At 41.7% G+C, this 19,246-nt stretch overlaps 1 protein-coding gene across 17 annotated transcripts in view; it reads right to left on the minus strand.

Moving 5' to 3' along the window:
- The window catches only part of LOC108230054 (neuronal cell adhesion molecule-like), an 81,263-nt gene extending 62,892 nt beyond the window's left edge, over positions 1 to 18,371 (minus strand). For 7 of the 17 annotated variants that reach the window (XM_017405885.3, XM_037978209.1, XM_037978220.1 and 4 more), the window contains exon 1: positions 18,204 to 18,371. The gene's annotated coding sequence lies outside the window, so the exon portion shown is untranslated. Of the gene's footprint in view, positions 1 to 14,897; positions 15,010 to 18,203 lie in introns of all 17 variants that reach the window. The other 10 variants (XM_037978213.1, XM_037978214.1, XM_037978210.1 and 7 more) reach the window with 3 other exon arrangements.
- Positions 18,372 to 19,246: the final 875 nt, after the last annotated feature.

Here is a 19,246-nt window from a genome sequence, read left to right on the forward strand (position 1 = left end):
CAAGCTTCGTGTGAACAGACGTGGTCACCGTGTCTGTATGGAAGGTATGCGCTGAGCCTATAGCTGTGTGTGTGGGCACGACTGCAGACTGTGCTGCCTTTTAATTACAGCATTGCTCCCTCCTCCTCCCTGACACACACAGAAGAACACACACACACACACAACAACCAGCACATGCCACACCTGCCACAGGGCAGATTGGATTTACACTGAATCAATAATTCATCCTCTCACATATCCTCAAACACACACAAAAACACAGCCTCTGAATGCAGGTCTTGTTATTAAAAAAGAGATAATGGTCTAACACTGTGGGATTTATCTAATGATCCTGAGAGGACCAGGAAATACCTTCAGTTTACAGGAATGTACCGTGTTCCTTACTGCACAAACTACTTAACAAACCAGGTACAAGCTCTGCAAACATAAACAATGAGAAGACTTTTCTGTTGTTTCTATTCTTAGAAACACCTGATTGGGAAAAAAAAACACTGTGGGCTTCCAATTCCCATCATCCATCATGGGCCACACTGACGAAGAGAAGCCTTTTTATCTCAGCCACTGTGGTCTGCATTCAGCAGACTTTCAGCTCCTCGTCTCATAAACCAACTAAGTACAGGATGCAAATGTTCTCATATTGTTCTGTTCTACATTCAGAAAATAATTATTCCTCAGCTGGGGGAGAAAACAAGGTCAGGTGTTGTTTTGGAGAAATTCAACCTGCCTCTTTATGCAGTTTGTTCTTGTTTAAGTGGTGTAATCAACTATTTTATCAGCTAAAATTGTGGTTTCTTGATTCAGATCAGAAAAAGTGTAGGAGAAAGCCATTTTCAGTGTCCAGTGCTTCCATTTATTAGAAGAATGACTAAAATGTGAGTTGTATTCCTGTATTTAATGAGCTTTGACAAACATATACTTTGTCATTTGTAGAGATGTGACGTTCAATCCGAAGCAATCCGAAGACGTTTTTCTTTTCTTCTCTTTCCTCCTCGTGTTTTCCTCACGTTTTCCTCCTCAGACGCAGACAACACACACGCTCCTCCTTTGCTGTTCCACTGAGACGATGGAGGACAGGCAAAGGGGAGGAGCGCAGCAGTTGTTGGGATTGGTGAGCATCCTCTCAGGAGAGGAGGGGGGGGTGCACGCTTGACAAGTCGTACACCACAACGCACGGCCATGCATCCTGACACAGGCCGTACTACGTCACTGACCGCGCCACGTGACTAACCGTTCAAAATTGAACAGCTCTTTGAAAGGAACAGATCCACAAAATCCAGCTTACTTCAAAGAGCCCCAACTCCATGATTTGCAAATAAATATAAAGTCCTTACTTTAAGAAATGAAAAGCTTAGCATTCCTTGAAGGAAAAGATAATACCAGCCGTCTGGCATGCCAATGTTTTAAACAGTAAATAGTGGCAATAACTAGAATTTTACTATAAAACTGACTTGTTTCTTGTTGGATATAAAACAGTAATACTGTTGAGAACATGTGGATACTAACCTATTTACTAACACAAAAGCGAGCATAGATCATTTTCCAGGACGGACAGTAAGGAAGTAGATTTTTTAACACTTAAAACAAACTTGTCTGACTCTGAGATGATGCATCTGTCTGTTAAAGACACAAGCTAATCTCAGCCAATCAGAATAACCAAGTACAACCAAACTGAAACAGCCAGTGGCCATTTTTATAGATCACCACATCAAAAACATCCACTCAGAACTTCCACCCACAACATTATGGGAAATCAAATCCAGTGCTGAGCTGATTAAATATCAAACATCGGCACAAATGGCCACAGTGCTACTGATCGAGCTCCTTCAGTAAGAGCAAATCTGAGCCACTAGTTGAGGAGGTAACATTTATAAACACCTTATTGCTTCTCCAATGGCCTCTTTGCTGAAGTAAACTCTTAATGGCTTCAAATTTCCTCGTATAAATGCCTTCAGATACCGGTGTTAGTGTAAAAGCTTATGTATCGATCAAATGACCCCATTAACGTTTTTGATCTAAGCCTTTATTGGAAACACTTAAAGCCGACTGCTTTAAAATGTTTTGAGAAAACAAACCCCTGCGCTGACAGCGTCTGATGATCCACTCATGGCAGATATGGGCTTTTATTAAGTACAAACATGCAAACACAAACAAAAAGCATCAACCTTACAGGAGACAGTCTACATGTTTGGGCACATATTAAAGTAGTGCACCGTCTCGTCTTTCCTGGTGAATTTTTATGATGGGAGCTTGAATATTTTCTTGGATCGAGGAATTTATTCACTTGGGATGTTAAGCACAGAAAGGGGGTTGGGGGGGCAGGAATTTTCAGGAGACAGTAACAATTGGGCTTTTCTTTCCATAAAACTGCATAATTACTGGGGTTAATTCAACACAGAGCTTGTGCACTATTGTTTTTGAATATGGCTGCCACCGCTTAAATGAATAAATTAGTGACAAAACAAAGCCGACAGACAAGCTCTGCCTGAATGCACAATGTCAGAGGCACAGGCACCAAGGAGAAGACGAAGCTGTGGGGGGGGAGAAAAAAAGTTCCTTTACTTGATTTCGTGGAGACAACAGCTTTGTCATTTGGAGGCATTTGGGTCCGAGTTCTCCCTGTGATGAGATTTTTTTCTGGTATCTGTGCAACATGCTCGCTTGTTCCCAACCTGCAGGGATTTCACACGGCTTCCACGCTGCTTGTTTGTTAGACTCCGCTGCTTGTGTTTACTTTGCCTTCTAAGATTTTTGCCTCCTGACAAGAAGAACTAACATTTTCCTGCAGTTGTGACCAGATGCCTTGTAGTCTTCAAACAAAACAGAACAAATGCCAAAGTAACTAAGAGCAAGAGTGTCGTAATAACAATCTTTTGAGGATGAACAGATCGAGTTTTTTTCACTTTAAAACTGAATGTGTTGGAAGCTGAGAATGTTGGCAAAGCTTGTTTTTCATTTACTCTTACAGTACATGCCACCTACCTATTAAGCTGAGACTGAATCAAAAAAGGTAGACAACTGGCTTTTTTATGTACCCTAAAAAGATTTTTTTTCCTCCCCTTGTTGTGCTAAAACTCTTAATTACATGGACAAGTTCCATAATGTTCTTATTCTAAAGTTCACTAAAAGTAAAACTTTAAAGAATGTATTCACAATTCCTGAAGCAATATTTCTAAAAATATATTTCTTTTGGAAATGCTGATTAGGGGACCTAAAGTCTCAGACAGACTGAGGCCATGCTAGCAACTACTGGAAAATGTAGTCAATAATCTATAAAAATACAACTTGCCAGGTAACAGTAACATCTTTAACATTATGGCTCAAGAACAAGAGTCGAAAGACACCCTTCAAAAGTCCTGAAATGGTGTTTGCTTTCACAAAGCATCACAGAACTGAAAGAGGAAAGCCGTATAATGCAGCAGCATTGTGAATTAGCCTTGCATCAGCTATCTGCCTCGTGCTGTTGTTTTCAAAAGCAATATATGCAGATGAACTATCATCGAGACTCTTTTACTGGAAGTCCAAACACACAGTGTTTCAAATACGAGACAAGGTGCTGAATGTAAATGTGAAACAATTTTTTTACTGGCTGTTCACACGTTTAAATCTCGCAGTCACCTGAAAGCACACACAAATACATCACACACTTGTGCTGTAATGGCACCACTCTCTTACACGCACAGAGCAGTGCTGTAATGGCACCACTCTCTTACACGCACAGAGCATTTTGGCTTTGTGACTACCTCACTTGATGGATCAGAGGTGTATTAGAGGTTATTACGAGCGTGGCGCCAAAGGGAGAAAAAGTTTTCTTCAGGCCTGGTTAGAAAGTGCTGTGTGAAAGGAGCTAGAACAGCACAATATTGGAAAAACTTGCAATGTGTGATATTATTATTTAATATTGCAATGATGATATCAAGTGCCACAAACCCACATTTTCCTCATTCATCACGTTCTCTTCTGTCATCACTTTCATCTAAAACAGGTGGGAGAATCAGTGCCAGTGAAATACATTGGACTGACCAAATATATCGTTAGTATACAGAACATGCTACTTGGATTATAATGGTCTATGATTTATTGCAGTCCAAACAGTTCTTTGCAATACTGACATTGCAATGACAATAAATTTGCATATATTGTGCTGCCCTAGTGTACGTACCCAATAATGAAGATCCCCTTTACATTTCTTAAACATTGTTGGTTGCATTGTGTAGATTTAGCTAATTTCCCCTAGACTGGCAGCTGCAGTTAGAGCTGCCACCATGTGATAACACACTCATAGATGAGAAGGATGAAACTGAGGCAGTGAAGCAACCAGATCAGTGGCCTAGTGGTAGAGTGTCTGCCCTGAAACTGGGAGGTTGTGGGTTCAATCCCCGGCCGGGTCATACCAAAGACTGTAAAAATGGGACCCATTGCCACCCTGCTTGACACTCAGCATTAAGGGTTGGAATTGGGGGGTTAGATCACCAAATGATTCCCGAGCGTGGCACCGCTGCTGCTCACTGCTCCCTCAGGGGATGGGTCAAATGCGGAGAACAAATTTCACACACTCAGGTGTGTGACAATCAGTAGTACTTTAACTTTAACAAAACCATACAAGCTACAAGAGCTGTAAAAAAACGAACAATACTGGTTTGACAAAAGGGCAGTGAGGACTTGGCATCATGAGAGGAGTTAAAATAATTTTAAAAAGACAGAAACTGAAGAAAAGCAGGTCAAATCTGGGAAAGAAAAAGAGACAGAAAAACAGCAAAGAAAAGAGATTCTGGAGATGGTTGAGACTGATAGTGAAATCCCAACAGCTGCGCTGCTACATTACATGCTGCATTCACCGCTTATACAATCTAACTAGACACGACAAGACTAAACGAGTGATTCACATTCTGCAATCTCTGCTGAAATCAAATTAGTCTAATCAACTGCTTCATACCTTACACCAACATCATTATTTCCAGCAGCAACATCTTTCCACTGAGATGGGTCTAGTCTTCATCTGGATTCCTGTGTGTGTGTGTGCCATTGCTGTTATTTTTACAGGCACTTGATATGACTGATGACCAGTCAGAGGCCTCGGAGAGCTCTTGTCAAGGAGGATAATCCCTCTGAGTAGTGCTGAGGGGCCAAAAAGACCTTGGGTTCAGGAGTAGGTCTGAGTGCTCTCTGTCAGTGTCTCCCTCTCATGTCTAATCTGAGGCGACAAGAGTCAGACTGTGAAGAGTTACTGACCACCCATCCTGTCTAGTTGGATACATCTGGCTTATAAAGTCGTTCTTTGCTTGAGTGCTTAGTTAGTGTCTAAGAACTTACAGTAAGTCCAGCAGCAGTTCAGCTTTAATGTTGTCTTTTTACCTACTACCTTGTGTAAGAAGTCGAGAAGACAGACAAGTGGGTATAAGGCGAGCCTTTTAAACTTACTAAACAACAAACAGCCGCACAAAGGAGGCCAATCATTTAACAGCAGGGTTGTTCTGTTCCACTGAATAAGCCTCTGTACTCTTGTCAGCTCTTTCCTTAGTTCTTGATTTTGACTTACCAAGCGTGAAGTTTTATAAGTTTGTATTCCCTATCTTATGAGGACACCAGCCAAATTGTTACAAACCATGGTCTACTACTACAGGAAATGCATTGATACTACTTTAATAGCATTCCATATTTCAGGTCTTAATGTTTTTTGGACTAACAGGAACTTTACTGCCATTTTCCCTCAATGTTGATGTACTATGGGTGCAACTGCTGACAAGCTCATCTGGTGTCGCAGTAATCACTGTGTTCAGAAAGTATAAAAAGCCCTGGCCTTAGAAGAATAGCCTGGATCAGCACTTTATTCTGCATTTCCTCTCTCCATGCAGAAATCACAATACCAGTTAAAGCTGTCCGCTTCTTTTCCTTCCAGTGTGTACTCATTATAGAGTGGCAAGTTAAAAAGCCCAACAGAGTGGCAGGCATCCTGATCCCGGTGTGCCTTTCACATGGTAAACAGTTTCAGATGGGCCCAGTATTGTGCTGTTATAATACAGCATCTGCTTCATGGCATGGAAAAAATGCATTGTCACCGAGTGGCATTGAAAGAGCCATTGAGGGAAAGCCAGGGCCTCACCAAACCGCTGAGGCTTTGACAGTGACACAGACTGGTGGGTGGTGGTCAAGCAACCTGCAACTCTAGTTGGACACTGGGGTTGTGAAGCAATAGGCCAGGCCAGAAAATGAAATATAGGTGCACACGACTCCAGAGACAAAAGATTCTTTGTCATCTGGTGGCGCTTGAGAAGAGTGTACTGTACAAACGAGTCAAAACTCTGCATAACTTCGGTGGAGCTAGAAAGTCAGCAATAAATATGTCCATTCTCAGTGCTGCAGCACAGAGGGTCAGAAAACTGCAGTGAGCATTGGAGCTTGGCCAGACAGGAATGAGACACTATGCAGACAGACACAGAAGATGCCCCTTATCCCTTAACTCACCATTAAACATTTAGAGCATCACTTCTGCACTCTGCACAGCTGAGAGCTGCAACTGTTTTATAATTGCAAAAACTTCTCTGTAGTACACAAGTGTTAGACCTTGCCATTTCTACCTACTCTAACATAAATTATCCAGCACAATGCACTTTTTTGTTGAATGGTTACATGCTTTCTTTATATTCTTTAGTAAAAGGCAAGGTGAAGGAAACATGGTGAACAAACAGCAAAGAACCATGACAGAAGCTGTTTAAATTAGCCCATAGGGAATAATAAGATGGTATCTTGTGCTGTGTTTCAACCATACTGCCAAAAAATGGTGAGAAGGAAAAGGCTATTCACACCACTTCATGATTAAAGTGGAGCAAATTAGTCTTTATTTCTAAAGAGACAAGACAAAGCTTTATACTTACATCAGAACTAAAAGATCCAGACAGTGTCCACTGAATACCTTTTATTGAGGTTGAAACTACTGACTGTTTTTATTGCTTTTCCTAGAAAAATATGGAATAAGTGTCTATGCAAAAGTGGAAGAGTTTCAATATCTTGGAGTCTTGTTCACAGGTGATGGCATGATGGAAAGATCGATAGATCGAAGGATTTGGGCTTTGTCCTCAGTAACGATGGCATTGCTCTGTATTGTTATCAAAATTGCTGAGCCAAAAAGTTAAGTTCCTGATTTCCTAGTCCATCTACATTCCAACCCTCACCTATGGTCATGAGGTATGAATCATGACCAAAAGAACAAGATCCAGGGTGGAAGTGGCTAAAATACAGATGAGGGTTAGAAGCTTGGTCTGCTACTGCTACCTGTACAACCTGACCTCAAAAAAGTGATGGATGGATGGATGGATGGATGGATGGATGGATGGATGGATGGATGGATGGATGGATGGATGGATGGATGGATGGATGGATGGATGGATGGATGGATGGATGGATGGATGGATGGATGGATGGATGGATGGATGGATGGATGGATGGATGGATGGAAACTTAAAATAAAAGCCATTTGAGAACTCAAACATTTATTACACGTAAGTTTATGCTCTGAGATTTGAAAGATAAAACACACGTCTATTGCTTTGAGTTAAAATGGGTTTGAAAAAACTTGTTCAAGGAAGAAGAGCAACTAAAGCCCTCAAACAATTCTCTATTATCATATCAAGCACATACCTCAGATTCTGCTAAATTTAGCATCACAAAACAGATAACTCCAGTTGGAATAACAGAGGCCCAGTGGTGAATGAGGAAGGTTAACTATGCAGTTGTCCAATGTTATGTAAAAAAGCCACTTTCATACCTCTTTACCATGTCTGATTTGGAAAAAAGAGGAGGTATGTCAATCAAACTGAAGTCCTATGACATGCTGTCCTGGTTAGATTATCTGTAGCCACCTACTCCGTTATGCATCAGTTCCACACAATGTGTCACTAAAAGACACTATGGTAAAAGATGGACCTTGGTCATAGAAATAATTTAGTTCAGTGGTAGGTTTTATTCAAGACTCTTCTTTTCATTATTTAAAGCAGCCATTTGGAAAGTATAATTCCACCAGGGCTGCTGGTGACACTGCTGATTCTCGTCCAAAGTCCTATATGAGCTGAATCAAAGCTTAGATAAAACAGGCAGAGTTTAACAAATTCAAAGGACTTTGCTTTAAAGCCATTTGAGCATTTTGCAGCTCTCACTTTGGCTGCATTTTTATGCTAGGAGGGGAAAAACAAATCTCAAACAATCAAATCCTTTGAGAAGGGAAGCAGAAACAACAAGCCCTTGCAAAGTTTTAACACTTGTGATGCAGAGATGAAGAAATTGCTCATATTGATAGAGGAATATTATACGCTTTGTCATATAAGAACACTGATATTTTGGAGAAATGAGAAAAGCAGCATTGGGAAAACAAGACCTTCACTAGAGGTGCACTGCTCTGAAGCTCAAACGAAGCCATAAATGGGGAGAATATCCCGGTAAATTACCCTTTCCAGTTTTTGCCCCATCTTGACCCTTACACCTCCTCACTTCTTCCACCCTGCATCTCTACTTCCTTTAGGCAAACAACTGATCAATAGTGCCCTCCTGCTGTGAGTTTTTCATGGACTGATAGGAAGCAATGACCATATTAAACATGCACTTTCACTCAATGGACACAAAGGAGTGAGTAACGAAACTGAAAAAAACATACACTCCCCATCTTAAAGTGGAAACAGAAAAAGGTGTTTCTATGATAAGGAGGAGGAAGGAGGTTCAAAATGTGCATTCAAAGCATGTTTTTCAGTTCGCTAATCTGTCTGTTTTTGATCCATACAGACACACTTCTAATTTGACTTCAAAGCTTGGTGGGGGACTGTGCATGATATGGGTGAAAATATGCATGAAATCAGTCTTTCTGTCATTATCCTTTCAGAAACTTGGCACTTCTTCCTGTTGGGCCCATTAACACAAACTCTAGCTTTATCAATATTCTTCAACTGTGAGGTTTGACTTGAACTACACTTATGTGATATCTCTGACTGCTTTCCCGATGACATGACTGACATATTGAACTCGTGGTGTCAGCTGCGTTTGAATTTGAGTGGGCGGATTCAGTGTAACTGGATTTCATCAGCAGCAGCCCCTCTAGTCCTCTCCAGTTCAAGATTATGGGAGTCTGGTTATCACTCTCTCCCAGGGTTGGGTTTTAGGTGCACAGCCAGGATAATCCTGAGCAGTCTGACTTGGGACACCTAAGGCTTAATTAGATTTTTTCTTCTTCTTCCTTTTATTAGACACAACTGTGGAGAATCCAATCAATCCGACCTCCATGTACTTGCACTATTCTGGACTGATTGGACGTTATATCACTTAAAAGGGATTAAAAGGCAACAGCAAAAATAAAAAATACAAAAATTGAGAAGTGTACAATGACAGCAACGGACTGTCTTTTCAATTGAAACATGTTAACTCCAAGGCGAATACCAACCTTGATCTAGATAACAGGGCGTTTTTAGTGACAACACTGATGGTCAACGAGAGTTAGCAAATGTAGAAATGAGAAATCCAAAAAGTGGAAACAAGAGAGTCAGACAGAAAATGAAATAATGAGAGGAACAGAAAGAGATCAGAGCATAATCTGTTCCCAGGGCGGGCAGCTACTGCTCCTTTATGAAATCACGTAGGTTTGAATAATTCTTTGAGCTCTGCACAAGTCATGATCTCAAAGGCTGGTTTTGGAAAGGAAGCTACAATTTTAATGATTATCCTTCAATCAAGAAAAACTGGGATTTTTACTCAAATGGAGGTTTTAACAATAATGTAAAAGCTTGAGACGTGGATAGCTTGCACACAGCTGATGAAATGCATATAGAAAGCACCCTTTGAGTATGATAACAGTTTAATCCTTTCTTCTAAACCAAAATACATTTCATGAAACGCAGTGGGAAACATCTAAAGAATAACCTTTGCCTTCTGCATATCTCCAAATGTCAACTACAATCAAAAAGCTGAGATCAAAACAACGAGCCATATGAATTCCACCTCAGTGGCACATTACAAAATGACCAAGAGTAGAAACGTCCTATTTTTCTCTCACAGGGACTGTAGAGGCGTGTGCCCTGTCACGCAGTAAGCCCTCTGAGTAACACATCCACCGTGGTTCCACTCACAGAAAGATGTGGTCATTGTGTGTTGAGCCCTTAGAGGCCCAAAGTCAACCAACCTTGAAGACCCAAGCATTAGGTCCGTTCCAGACCTGACTCTTTTCAACCTCCACCAACACAATGCTGACTAAATCCAAAAGAAGGAGAGACATTCATTGCCAAGGTCTGAAAATACAATGGTGCTATAGTGCAAAATGTAAAGAAAAAATGTAAATAACGATCAATAGTAATGTTTTTGCTTCTTTGAGGTATTTGCAATATGCTTTTAAAACTGCAGAGCTTTGGCTATCAACTTTGGCCCACTGACAAAGACTCATTGATGTTTCCACCCAGAGCTGAAAAAGCCCAGTGTTGCCCCCGACAGCCCTCAGCCACACAGACATTTGATTGGGTTATCAGGCCAGCCAGCCTCAGAGGACATCCTGATAAATGAAGTCGCCATTTGTCTGTTCGCCCTTCATCACAGCAGCCCCAGCTTTAGCCCACAGCATGAAATTATCTTAGTGACAATAATGCTCTTCCAGCCCCTAAAGATGCCCGGTGCTGAGAAAGCAGCAAAGAGCTGACCACAGGAAGATTATAGTGATTGTTACTCCTTTGATGCATTGCTTGATCCTAAATTGCTCTGGCTCAAATCCTTAACACAGCCAAACTGTGGTGTTCTTAGATTTCTGCAAACACACCAAATTCACAGGTAATTTTCCACTGATTTTGGTTTGAAAATAAAGTACTTTGATTTGAAACGGATTATTTGTCTAATCATCTGTGTTGTTATGATCGAATGTCAGAACTCAATGTTCATTTTATCAAAAAATGCTATGAATCTTAAAGTAATGAATCAATACTTATTTCCCCCCAATCTTTACGAATGCATTTAATTTGCCACCATCTTCCTCCAGTCAAAAAATTCATGAATAGTGCAAATTACTATCTTCACTAACCTTTTTCCTCAGTTTGTTTTCTAATCAATCTTGGATTATAAAATGACAGAAATGAGTAAATGCCCAATATACTGGATAGATGTTTCATCAAAACTGCTAAGAGTTCAAATTGCTGTGAGAAAATAACCAAATAATTTCTAATATGCAGTTTTTATTTAATAAAGTAACATCCACTTTATATGAAAATAAAACAGTAATACAGACACACATCAACATACCAACATAATCACTGTATTTTTAAAAAATGGCATATTTGCCATAGAAGAGTGACTCACTTCTTGTCATCATTATTTGACATTAACAGTAACTACTATTACATTTAAATCTCTGTAAACATGTGGTCTCTAAAAGGCACAGATGACTGGTTAAAAGCAATAAAAAAAGGGATTTGGTCAGCGGCAGCACTAAAATTTATGATTCAAATGGTTTTCTGACCTCAATCTTCCCTAATCATTTTCAAACCCCCACAAAGATTACATAGATTAGGTTTTTTTTACACAACATGTGGCACCAGTGTAAAAAAACGTGGATGTTTTAATTTTTCCTTCTTGTAGATTAAAAGGATGTGACTATCTATCTCCTGCTGAATGAAAGAATCTCAGACTTAGATTTATTTATCATTCATGTTTTGTTGTTGTGGTTTTTTTTTTTTTTTTTTTTTGGGGGGGGGGGGGGGGTTTTTTGGGCTGTTTTTTTTTTTTTCCCAGGAATCTTGTGGTTGTATTTGGAGGGGTGAGGGTTAAGGGATGAAAAAGGAGGAAAAGAAAAGCCCATTGGTCTCAGCACCACAGAAACAGAATCTAGAGCCAAGCTGTCATCCCACTTGGATTAAGGGCTCTTCACTGGTGGCTACCGAGCTGCTAACATGCTCTCGTAGCCGGGACCGGCTGTGGGAGGGGTCAGAGGGGTGGATCAGAGGGTAAGGGCATTAGAAAGCCTGGCCTAAATAAGACCTCGAGGTCAGCAAAACACATGAACCATGGCAAATTTGGGTTTCCATGTCAACTTCATTTGTGAGCTGACAGCTAAGTGTCCCACTCTTTTCCTGTTGATTCACTGTTGCATCCTGTGTCAGCACAATCCAAACCTTTGATTTGTTTATCTCTGCAAGCCCCGACTTCTATGAGTTCTACAACAGACTAGTAAGGCTTGTGCAGGAATTCTTAAGTCTGTAATTTTATAAGCAGAAAAGGAGCTCTGGTGATGTATTTGCTAAGCTTCTAAATAGCACAAGTGGGCTGCATCACTGTGCCAACAAAGAGTGGGATGTGTGGCACAGTCTTTCCTCAGCATGCAAACAGAGGGAAGATGGCAGCTTAAGAATGGATCAATCGAGAGCACGCTCTTCCTGAAGGCCATCGAATGTTGGCCGGCCCACATCCCTGCCAGTGGAGCAATGCCCACCTCCTGTTATTAAAAAGGGCAGGAAAGGGAAGCGCGGAGCATTGTTAAGTCCTGCTACTGGGCCACCAACAACCCTTCCAACATCTGCTGCCCCTCCAAAGTTGGACGGAGCTTCGCCCAGGCCTAATGCTGTCAGTCTATCTGCTGCAACAACTTAGTGCTCAAAAAGAGGCACAACTCAGGGTTCCTATTGTGCGTCTCCTCCAGTATAACCCCGGTATCACCCCTTACACACACACACACATTGCAAGAAAGAGGCGAGAAAAGCCGCCCGCCATCACAGACACAGAGACAGACCCCCTTTGTTCCCCCCTGCGCCTTCTCAGCATCGATGGTGGTACTTGATCTACCCCTCCTCCCTGGAACCCCAAAAGCTTCGAAACACTCTTTTTCTGTTCCTCCTCTTGTTTCTCTCAATGAGTGGCAAAATCAAAAAATAGGCGTTAGATACTGTACACCGAATGCACATTTAAAGCTCCAGCTTCATTTGCTGATGTTACACATCTAAACTCAAGGTTAGTTGAGCCGGGCTGGGCTGTAAATGCAACGAATTACACAAGTGAATCTGTTCGGGTCATAGAAGAGGGATAAAACCCAAACCATTAAATTCTATTATCCCAAAGTCTCACTTCAAAGGGAGGCTGATTGCTGCTGCTCCCTGGCAGTTGGTCTCGACAGAAAAGGAACATGTCTACATGTTTTGTCCTCACTAAAGGGTGCACTAACCTGACAAGGGTGATAATAGTGTTCCCATAGCAACCTTGAGTTATTAGGCTTGATGACTGTCATGCTGTAAAGCTCTGGTGTTATAATTTGGTCACAGTGGGGCCGTCCTGGGATGACTGCACTGACCTTTAGTCATCCGCCATCTGTCAAACCACCTACTGCCCAAAAACAGTCTGATATGAGACTAAAGCAACAACTATCACTGAAGCCAGTATCTGTAGATACTAAATTGATTAGCTTCCACAATTATTCATTCGGCTTTTAAAATGTTAGGTCACTGTAATTAGAACGCCCGTTGTTTCTGATTTTTCAAGGTGCTCGTTGTGTCCAAAAAGCGCAAAATGACATTCAGTTTTCATTTGCAGACAAACAACAATCAGCAAATATTCAAATTTAATTTGCAAGAGCCAAAGGATTGTTTTTGTTTGCCTGCATGCAGTAACAACCACTTGAGCATCAAAATAATAAAAACAAGTTGTTCTGGCACAAGAGACAAAGCCTCTCAAAAAACGAGTGGGGTTAATCACCAATTAGTCTGTCAGAGAAAGTTAAAACTGTGTATCAGAAGTTAGTAAAATGACACATTAAAATACATAGTAACATCCTGCCAACAAACCAAAATTCAAAGACATTCACTATATGCGGATATTAAACAAATAAAACAAAAAGCCTTCTTATTTGACAAGATGACATCGCAGTTTGTTTCTACAAATTGAAAAAGCAGGGCCTGAACTTAGTTTGAACTTGTAGACTGCATATTTGATTATTTGATTTTTTTTTTTGTTCTGGAAAGTCCCTAAAGACTCCAGAAATCATTTCTTCAGTTATTTGGTGTGAATCATTAGAGCTGCAAGGGAAAAAGCAATGTGTCTCTATGTTTTTGTATCTAATTACTCACTGGTGGTGCGAAGAGCAGAAAATAAATAATCTCATTTATCTTTTTTTTTTAAATTCATCTTCTGCCTGACAGAATAATAAAGGTCTAGGTTGTAAACATCAACAGTTGCAGCTGTGTGAAGTAGATTCACAAGAACGTGTCGATCCCTATTAGAGCTGCTGCCTAACTGGCTGTGAAACTCTAATTGCACCAACCACCTTCCATCCCCACAGCCCCGATTCAGAGAGAGAAATGCAGAAAGTGAAATGTGCATATACATAATAAGATGGATGCACCACATTCTCCTTTTTTAGATGTACACATCTGCCCCCGCATACATTAGTCCAAGTTACAACTGAAGAAAAGTATTTAAGCATTTGTGATGCAATGTGTGTGTGTGTGTGGTGGGGCGATGGGTGGGGGGTCTTCCCTGTGAGGTCCTCTAATGAGGCGCTCATCAGTCCCAAAGTGAGACAAAAGTGCTTGTGACAAGGAGGTCCAGGCGCTGTGAGTGTGCTGTGCTGCTGTGTGTGTGAGCGATCTGTCGGGAAGAAACACACCGGCCGAAGTGACACTAATGGATAGGCATGGGCCTCCACGAGTCCCTGGAGGTTTCATCTCGTCACAGCTGAGCAGCACAGCTCTTCTTTCCACAGCCACTGCTGGATCATATATACATGTCCCCAGAGCGCACTCAATCATTCAGTCAATCAGCAGGACTGACACATGATGGTGAATTATTGAATTGCGCCTGTGCCATTTTTTCACAACAAGAAAAAATATCGTGGCGCGTTGATCAGGGATGACTGGGTTTTCATGGAGTACAAGGGAAAAATGGGCATTGCTAGTTACCAGTTGATTTGTAGGACTACGGCTTTGAAGCCTGGAGTTTGTCAGTTCACTGTTGACATCTGAGGTTCATTGAAGCAGAAGTGATGTCCAAAAGACAGATCTGCTTGAGAACCTGAAGACAGCAGAGCACGTTCATCAGGTAGCAGCTATGAGTCAACACCCAAAACAAAAATATTTGAGATGTAATTGTTTTTATGCTGCCAAGGACAACATCCCATTTGTTTACGTGGAGGGTGCGTGACTTAAAACCTGCACTGGAACCAGCCTAAAGGGAAGCCGGTCAAGTTCAAGCTTATACAAGTTATATAATTTACCAAAACTTCATTAAGTCTTTGGATGACATTATCAGGAACATTTTGTGTTTTCAGGTTGATGGGTTTATATTCCCTGAAGCTATTTTTCCTACTAAATACTTCCTCCTGCATACCAGATGGTTTCCCATACACACAGGATAGGTTTCTTGTTTAATAAATAGTTGACAAATCAGCACTTTATGGCCACCTATTGAGTATAAAACTGTGGACCCATGAGATAAACACTGAAAAAGAGCATACATTTTGGCAAGATTTCAATGGGTAAAGCCTCCACTTGTCACTCAAAACAATCATATCCTAAATTATGACTAGCAACTTAAGGTTGCCTATTTACAGTATACACATTCATTCAATCCAGTTGTCATGACAAGCATTAGTTTCTATAATTAGAAACCAAAAGCCTTCTTGTGCCAGACTTTAAATGTGTTTACTGTAAAAGATGACATTTTCACAAAAATTTTATTGGGAATGTTTGCCTTCAGAGCGAGTCTCAACGAGTCATAATTATGTTTTGGCACTTCACATGAAGGTTCTTGTTAAATTCCTTCAGTGTGGATGCAGGTTTTGAAGAACGGCTCAAAATCTCGACCAAAAACAACTTAACCAACAAGGATAAGTACAAGGATTTGTAAATTATAATATTAATAATAATAATAATTCAAAGAAAAGAAAATTGTTTCTGATTAAAACTGTTTGCAAGAGAAAACAAAAGCAAAAGTTATCATCTTGACTACATGTACATTTTCCAGTCTAATGTGGGATGAACATTTTAGTTCTACATTGAACTAATCTCTATATTCAACAGCCAACCAATGAGTTACGTCCTTATTTTCTTAACTGATCAATTAACTATTTTGTCAAAGATTGTAAAAACATGGGAAAAAGCACAGGTATTCAAGTTTAATATTTGATGATATGACATAACCAACCAACAAATGTCAAATTAGATTTAATAAAATCAGAATTGCTGGTGAGTATGCGTAAAAGTAAAGCACTTTGGTACCAAAAAATAGCTTTTTGCAGTTCTGTTAATCAACTAACTGACTTCAGCTCATGTCTGCTCTGTTGGTTTGAACTGAATCAGTGTCTCCATTCTTTATCTAGAGAGGAGAGAAGAGTTATAAATCACAACATCAAACTAGACTTGAGCCGCTTTCAAAATGTTGGGTCTCTTGGTGCCATATGCTCTGTCCTCCTTTGAAATGTCTAATCACAGTCTACCCCCCCCCCATTGACCAGTTCCTAGAAGAAATGATGTCATCATCAACACAAAGTTACACAGAGGAACTCTTTCTGTCTGTGAGACACTTTGTTCCATCCTGCAGTCGGTGGTATTCACCATGCCACAGACAGCTGCTCACAGAACGAGCACTGATCCTTTCTCAAAGAATAGTCTGCGTGCTTCCCCAGCCCACGGGGTGAAATCAGTGGCATTTTCACTCCAACACCCAAGCTTTTCCCAGGCTGTGGTAGCTAGGCGGTCGGCGCCGGGGATCTTGTGATCTTGAGGCTGCAGGTTCGAGTCCAGGTTGTCTCTAGATTGGAAAGCAATTGCCGAATGTCTCGTGTCAGTTTCCTTGCTGTGGCGGCTCCTGAAGAAGAAGGCAGCCACTGAAACAACAACAACAACCCAAGCATTTCCCACACCAGAGATTGGTTTTAGGTCAGCAGAGTCACACAGGCTGGTGCTTTCTCAATAACTCTGGCCAACGTGTGTCATGATAATCCCTTAGTTATGCAAATCTCCCCCCCCCCTGCCTAGTGTGCGGATGGCAAAAAAAGTAAAGACGGCAGCACAATGTAGGTCACTAACTTGTCCCGATTTCTCCACGTTTGTCAAATGAGCTTGAACATTCCCGTTGGCACGTCTCCGGTAAGGTTTCTCTCTGAGACAAAGCTCCTTCCTGGTGAGCAGAGCGCCAACATTTTCGTGGCATTCAAGGGGTTCGTGCGCACGTAAAGCATCACCCTCTTTTGCCGCCCGTTTCCACATGAGCGCAGACAAAAAACACAAGGCGGATATAGAGGGATATTGTTATCTTCTCAAACAGATTAACTGTAGTCTGGGTGGTGTGAATAAGCAGGGCTAGAAAGTGTGTCAGCCTCTTTCAGAGGGAGCGGTGGCGTTTCAGACAATAAAGCAGAGGTCATTAGCATTGTATTAATTTGGCCAACTGAGCAGAGAGCGAAAGTGCGCACTCCAAGGCATGTGTGTGTGTTAGGGTGTGTGTATGGAGAGGCTGGGGATGAGCAGATGAGGCAAAGGGTGCTGTTGTAGCACGGTGGTGAGTTTCCCCCTCCTTTGACTGAAGCTTTGATTGAAGAGGGAGAAAGAGGAGGATGAGGAGGAGGGTTTGGGGGGAGCTGACAGCAGAGGATTGTTGTTTGTCAGCACAGAGTGTGTGTTTGACAAGTGAAAATAAAGGATATGGGACGTAATTAGGGGGGAAAATCTCAGGGGGACTATCATTACCAGATTGAGAGCGATGAAGGGAAATTAGACACAAACTGACTGGTCGGTCAAAACAAGATAGAGTTGTGATATGAACATGAAGGGAATTAAAACATGTGGGGAGCAAATCAGCTTACGGGACACGGGGGATTTGGGTGTATGAAGACAGCAATTTCATCAACAAAGGAGCAAAAATAAAGAAATAAATCAAACTGTCAGCTACAGTAGAGCTATGTCCTGGAAATCTACAGGATCTTCAAGCTGCCAAACCCTGACAGTTCAGAGCATGCACCTGCCTTTCTGCGCTCGCTCATTTGATCCCAGGTTCAGAAATGCAGAATCCAGTAAAGTATTTTGATTTATTTTTTAACGAGCCATGTGCATTCGCTCCAAAGAGGGCTGTTAGTGCTTTATTACAGCATCCAAATCAGCGTAGCCGGGCTGCTGCGCTCCTCTACAAACTCCTGCCTGGGCTGGAAGCTGCTCCGCACGTGTTTAATAGGAAACGCTTATAAAACGCTGGAATTGAACTCCTCTTACCTGCCTCTTCTCTTTCTTCTTCTTCTCCGGCGAACTCGCGCAGCCCGCTCCGGTCTCTTCGGCCCCTCCGCGACACTCGGGCGGTAGAGCCGCTGCAAGCTGTTTATTTACGTGGAGTCCCGTTTCAGCGCCGAGCCCTCCTCCTCCTCCTCTTCCTCTTCCTCCTCCTGCTGCTGCACTTGCCTCCTTCTCTCTCTCTCTCTCTCTCCCTCTCTCTCTCTCTCGCTCTCTCACTCTGCCTCCCTGGTCCTCTCTCCCACCAGTTTCACACGGGCGGGGCGGAGGGGTCGCCGCCTAGCTCCGCGCACTGCAGCGCCGCTGCTGATGCTCGGTGGCCCCGAGGCACTGAGCCGTGTCCCGGCAAATTGCAACACAAATAGACACAGGGACGGCGCTTCGGTCGCTTCGGGGGCCTCTAAATCACAGCTGGACAACAGCTGGGTGAGGTTCTAATCGCACAACAAACCAAAAGTTGTCCATTAAGAAGCTCAGCCATGCCAGGTTGTTGGTATTTAACAGCAGGGAGCAGCTTTTAAATTTAAAAGGATACTTTTTTTTAAAGTGGGGGACTTAGGAAAAGGTTATGAACAACTTAAGAGATAATTTGGTGATTTTTTTTTCTGTTCTGTGAAATAGTACATTATCAGTCACAGACGAAGAAAAGGGCAAAGGTCTTCACCCAGGCTAGGCTCATGGCTGTATAAAAACAAGGGGCCATTTTATTTGTTTTTCACACACTTAAAACAAGTCTTTCTCAAAAAGGGCATACTGGTCTGAAAGAATATCACCTTAGCCAATATTAAGCATGAACATTTTTGCATGACGCTCTTTATTCTGTCCTGTTCACACTATTTGTGTTACTGTACGAATGTGTGTGTGCCGAGTGCAGACCATTATGTGGTGCTGAAAGGCTGCTGAATGTATCAGTCTGCTCTGAGCTGAGTAAAGTTTGGGACAGAACTTAAAAAATGACCAGACTATTTCTTTATTGTCCTAACTCTTTGAACAACCGTAGAGTGTTTATTTCTGACCAGACCGACAAA

Source organism: Kryptolebias marmoratus, linkage group LG11 (genome assembly GCF_001649575.2).
Source record: "Kryptolebias marmoratus isolate JLee-2015 linkage group LG11, ASM164957v2, whole genome shotgun sequence".
In the NCBI taxonomy this organism is placed as follows: domain Eukaryota; kingdom Metazoa; phylum Chordata; class Actinopteri; order Cyprinodontiformes; family Rivulidae; genus Kryptolebias; species Kryptolebias marmoratus.